The sequence below is a fragment of the Drosophila takahashii genome, chromosome 3R (genome assembly GCF_030179915.1).
Source record: "Drosophila takahashii strain IR98-3 E-12201 chromosome 3R, DtakHiC1v2, whole genome shotgun sequence".
NCBI lineage: Eukaryota > Metazoa > Arthropoda > Insecta > Diptera > Drosophilidae > Drosophila > Drosophila takahashii.
This window is the reverse complement of record NC_091681.1, coordinates 36,746,678-36,752,677: the sequence shown is the minus strand read 5'-3', so window position 1 is coordinate 36,752,677 and position 6,000 is coordinate 36,746,678. Positions and strand designations below refer to the sequence as shown.

The window sequence follows — 6,000 nt, the reverse complement described above, 5'->3', positions numbered from 1 at the left end:
GAAAAATAGTTTGACTTTTATGAGCGGCGACCGACAAACGGCAGCAAACGAGTGCCGCAAACAACATTTGCCCAGTGCCTAGTGTCCAGTGCATGTTGTGGGCAGCTTAATGTAGTTGCCTCCGCTTCTACTCCTTTCTCCCGAACCGCTTTCTCCAAACCGCTTTCTTCCCACTTCCTTTTTTCGGCTGTGTGCGTGAGTGGCGTGCACAAAAAGTGTTGCCTACTTTGTGGGCAGCTAAGTAATTAATGGGTAAATAACATAAAAATCACCTCTTAGCGATTTTCCTACTTGTATAAAATACAATTTTTTCGCAACCCAATGCTTGTTAAGGGGAAAAGATAAATATACACGCTGATGGAGTGGTAATTCCGACAATTCCCGCGGTGCAAACAGAAGGGCGGAGGGGCGGTAGTGCCACGCCCCCAGCCGCCAGGCAGCGTGTTCCACTTTTCAGTTAATCAAAAAAGGGAAGCAGCTAAGTTAAATCATAAAAAATTGCGGGGCCTGTTTACGAAATAAAACATAAAGTACCAACGGAATATAAAAGTAAAACTGTGAGAAACTAAAATAAATAAAAATGGAGGAGGATGTAGAGAAGACGCTTAAATGATACCCTGTAACAAAATGAAATTTTGAATTTTTTAAGAACCTATTTCTGAAATGATTAAATAGACTAGAAGGAAATGTACTTGTTTTTGTTTTGCTTTTTTAATTTGGTAAAAATTAAAATACACCAAAATAATATACCCCACATTTCCTTTAGGGGTATAAAAATCTCACTGACTTTCGCAATTAATTAGCAACAAAATTCAAACAAACTCGAAAAACTTTAAACTCGCAACGAGCGCGTTGATTTTGCGCAACCAACTTTTGTTGTTTGCAGTGGCACATATATATATATGGGGAATATATATGTAGATGGTATATATTGCAGGCTATATAAATATTTTATGGCAGATTTCGCGCCCACTTTCCGGCGCTGCGGCGACTGCGGCTGCCGCTGACTTCCGGGAGTTGCGCTGCAGACGAGTAATTATGTTCCACTAGCTTAAGCGCAGAGCACCGCTGCACCACCCAAATCCAGCACCCAAAACCACCCCCACACTCGCTTTGCTCGCTCGGCAAAGTAATTAAAACGCTTGGCCCATTAAAAATTTCACTCCACGGAGCTGAACTCGAAAGTTGAGCCTCTGACTGGCAGGCAGCCTCTGAACTCAGCTCGAATAAAACAAAGCAATGCAAAACAACTTTAGACGTCTGCGCAGTGGCATACATTTGACTTTAATTAGCTGCCACGCCCACTGGACTTCTGGCCTCCGCCTTCTGCAGTTGTCAAATGCGCAAAGTTTCGCATTTTATTATTTCAAATAGTAAAAAATTCTGGGGAAACTACTTTAATGGTCAGTCACCCTTTTAAATGGCTTATCGCTATTGCCAAAGACACTCTCAATATTTCAGGAATTATTGCTGATTTATGAAAATTCCCGGAATCTGGCAAGTTTCTTCTTTCGATTCGAAGCATTTTTTATGTTTAGCTACGGGGCAAATCTATTTTTCATGTTGAAGACTTTCAATGCCAGCGAAGTGCAAAGTAAAGTAAAGAAATATGTGCCGCAAAAAACCAAGGAATGAAAAAAGGGAGCAGAACGAGAAAACCAAATAAGTGGAAAACGAAAGAGGGACGACGAATGCAGAGTGGCAACTAAAGCTCAGCAAAAAACTTTGTATTTCAATCTGTGCAAGAAAGTTTCGAAACGGAAAGGAGCGGAGCGCACGGCAAAAGATTGAATGAGTGTTAATCAATGGTAATGCGTGCTGGCAGCCCAAGGAGTGTTGGTATATCTATATCTTCTTTTTCCCCCTTTTTGGGGGTAAAAGATACAAAAAGGTAAGCTCTGCACCGAAAGGAATAAAAACACAAATTTGCAATCAAAAATTTTCCCCAGGTTTGCACCAAGCTGAAAAAAAATATACAGAGCTGTTTCGGATTGCAGTTTTTACTTGGGCAACATTGTGAATATTCTTGGTGTTTGCGTTCTTATGCCAACTGTCCGCAGGCTCATCCTTATGGCAATCTTCACCAAAACCTCATCACTATTGCCAATTTCTTTTTACTTTCGTGGCGGCAGCGGCAGCAGCAGCACTCCTTTAATTACTGCCACATGCGATTTGCATACTTTTCAAACTGACTTGGCGCTGGCAATTATGCCAGATGACATGCTCTCGCATCCATATCCATATCACATGTCCTCGTTCCAGTGTTCAGTTTCCAGTGTCCTGTGGCCACCACTCCCCGCACCATTCGTCATAATAAAGAGCTCCAAAGAGACTCATTTCGGCTGACTTTGGGTTGCCCAATGCTTTTCGATCCGGCCAGCAGCCTCTGTGCGGGAACGATTGCGGTGCCATAAATTGCAAACGGATGCCGTCTACACTAGTGTTGGCTTATCAGCCTTTTTTCAGCGGAAAGATCTTAGAGGTCCTTCAATTTGACGGTCTATACTTCTGGGTATTTTTAAAAAATATTTTGGTTATTTTAATTTTTAATTAAACGCCAATTTCAAAAGGTATGCAAAGAAATTAAAATATATTGAATTTAAAATATATTGTTGAATACTTTTAGACACATCTGCCTTAGGGGTTTTTCGAATAAATGATTTCAATGAAATTGGTATGTAAATAAATTTGTCAATTAATTTGAAAAACAATATTCGAGAGTATGAAACAAAATAAATTTTATTTAAATTAAAATTCACAATTTAATTTCTTAAAAATATATAGTTATGATATTAATTTTATTTTTGTTTAGGCAATCTTTTATTTGCATTTATTTGATAAAATTAATCTTGTAATATATATTTTTCGCTGCAGTTTCCATATTTTTTCCTATACCCAGCTCGATTTAGCTATTCTGTAATCTGCAGACATCATCACTGACTCAACCATTCGCTGCGGGTTTCGATTTCACGACCAGCGGCTAGGCGACCAGTTCCCGGCTCTCGGATTGCGCCTTATTGAAATTGGACGCCATTTGTGTTCAATTAGGCTATGCTAATTTGCTGCAAGTCTCGCGGCGGCGACTCGAATTGCAGGCGCTTTTAAATAGCTTTAAACACTTTCCAGGCGAGCGCTTTATCGCGCTTAAGTTGGCCGCCCGCTTTTGCGGTCATTTGATTTAGAATTTTAATGAAAATATTTCACAGCTGACATATTAGTAAATAAATGATGCGCTCCGCTGACCAGCAGTGTCCGCATTGACAGGCTGATTGATTGTCCTGCGTAACCGAAACGAAAAATACATAGAAAAAATACACAACAATTTCAATTGCGTTTATTTGCCTTTCGGGAACAACTAAAATTTCAATAAATTGCTAAATTTGATTCGCTTGCCGGGCCATGCCTTTTATTTATTTTTCGGTGGCCTGCCTGCCCCGGCCGGCAATCATGTAAATATTATTTTTCATCAACAGAATTAAAATTGAATTTGCATCCTCGTATCCCGTATCTGTTTTTACTCTATGTATTTTTTGCAGGAGCGTGACATTGTGGTCAGAAATTGAATATTCCAGCTATGTGTGCGTGACGAACGATAATCCACTGGCCGGCAGTCAACTAATTATTAAAATTTGCACAGATTTCTGAATTTGGCATAAATGTAGCCGCCGTGCTGTCAATCAAACGTTGCGTATACGCAGCGTGGGCCGCGGCGAATCGAAGCGAAATGAAACGTAATCGTTTTCATGCGCCTGATTGCATTTTCTCCTTAAATTCATTACCAACACGCTGATGCGTTTACCGTCGATAAATTTGATGACACGGATATCAACGGATATCAAAGGACCTTCAGCCTTCAGATCCTTCGTCGTCCCCAATCTGCGCAATTCAATTTGTCAGCATCCCAAGGAAAGCCGAGGCGAGCATCTTCAGCCAGACAGCCCGAAATTCTCAATATCAATTTCAATTTAAAATTGTCTTTGCCAGAGAGTTCTGATTTCGGGGGCTCAAGTTGCCAAGACCATGGAAACTGAAACTGAGTTCGTTGAAGAGTTGAATTCTGGGAAATTTAAGTTTAAATTAAAGTCAATTTTAATTAGAAAAAGGCTAACCGACATCGTTCCGGGAAAGATGAGAGCTCTTAAAAGTTTTCCTAATAGTATAGATTTTATTTTCTGGCCAAAAAAATATTCAAAGCATTTCCCTCCGCTGTCCTTTTGTCGCCATTAGAGCCACCACTCAATATTCAATTTCTGGCCAAAAACACTTTAATGCGCGAACGTGGTCACGGAGCCTGAGTGCTGTTTTCCCCTTATAAGCCGGGTGTTTTCCCAGCCAAAAGTGGGATGGAAAAGAGGAAAAGGGAAAAGCTTTTCCACGCCCACACACCGTCGATTTCGGCCGCTTCATAACCGTTTGCCTGTGGCGCCCCTCTGACATTTTGTCTCATTTTTGGCAATTTTTAAGCAATTCAATTTAATTTTATTAGTTTTGGCAAAACTCAAACAACTGGGACGCACAACAACAATAACAAGGTGACCCACACTAAATAGCCTTCCCTTTTGGATTGACCCCATAAAACCAGAAAGTGTAGCATAGATCCGGAGATACAGATACACAGATAGCGATTGGGATACATATTTATATGGCATTTGTTAAGCTTTTCATTGGCCCTGTCTATTTTTGAGATTTTTATATGTCTAGTTTTTATATGGCTCTATCTTCTCGTCTCTTTTCGTCCGCCACATAAGTTTTAAGTCATAAAAAGTCCATAAAATGCATTCGCAACTTTTGTTGTTTGTTTGTTTCGATAGTCCCCCGACTTGGTTTAGTCTCCGATATTTGATTTTATTGTTATGATTGAGCAAAATGATGTGCCAAATGTGGGTCCAAGTCCATCGACTACGTATTCAGTGGGCTTTGGGTCCCTTTGGTCCGAGTGAATTATGCTCGAAAGTTCGCCACTTAAGCGTCAATTACTTTTACGGCTTAATTATGCGACCCGCATCTGTGGAGCCATCGGTTTGATACTTTATTCAGAAATGCTCGAATGCCATGCAAAGGGCACATAAAAATCGCAAGAAATTAGGCGGTATCAACTGGGGTTGAAATGCGTGAGGGCGTCGCATTAGAAACAATTGTAAACTGGCTTCGAATGCAGAAAACAGAAAATGGAAAACTAGAAAATAGAAAACTAGAATGCAATTAATTAATTGCATTTAAACGATGTCGTGTTCCCGCCTGGAAAATATTCCCTCGCATTTTCCCATTTCCGGTTTTATGTGTGCGAGAAAAGTTAGTCGACGAGCAAACATTTTTCACTTCCGCACGGAATCACGTACAAGTTGCCTTGAATGCGCTTTTCTTGTGTGTAATCCCTCTTATATGGCCCATTGTTTCGCTGCTTTTTCCTGGTTTCCCCAGCTTTTCCCTTTGTTTTCACACGTATTGATTTCAGGGCGCAAACTTTGCGTTTAGGCTCCATGGCAGCCTCCTGTTACTAATTCAATTCCATTACCAGCTCCACGGGGGATTTATTGCCGAGCGCAGACTAAATCGTCGCAATTAGCTGGCCGCTCCAAAAATAAGTCAATCAAAACAAAACAATTGAGGTGAATAAAAAATACAAAACAGCAATTAGCAAACATCGGAGTGGAATGAAAAATTCAACTGAAATCTGAAAGAGCCGCCAATGAACCACCTGACTTTTGTGGAGAGGTGAATCGCCGGGGCCGCGATTGCCGCATTTCATTTTGCAATAAACTGGACTTTACTCAAAATGAACGGCCAGCCGCCTGTGAACGCAATAAAAATGTGGAAAAAAAGAAGTGGAGCCCGCGCCGAACGGAGCAGAAACCAAAACCAACAAGCAACAACGGATCGAATGGAATCGAATCGAATCGAATCCAACGAAACCAAACCAAACCGCCAAGCCAAATCAATGCCCACAAATGGCACCAAACAACATGGGTGTGGCATGGTGTATGGCGTATTGTGTGTGTG

At 40.8% G+C, this 6,000-nt stretch overlaps 1 long non-coding RNA gene across 1 annotated transcript; it reads left to right on the top strand.

The window, feature by feature from the left end:
• Nucleotides 1-1,547: 1,547 nt before the first annotated feature.
• On the top strand, nucleotides 1,548-2,748 carry LOC138913533 (uncharacterized). Its single transcript, XR_011419303.1, has 3 exons — nucleotides 1,548-1,891; nucleotides 1,950-2,570; nucleotides 2,627-2,748. It is a non-coding gene; the product is annotated as an uncharacterized lncRNA (long non-coding RNA).
• The last annotated feature ends 3,252 nt before the right edge of the window (nucleotides 2,749-6,000 follow it).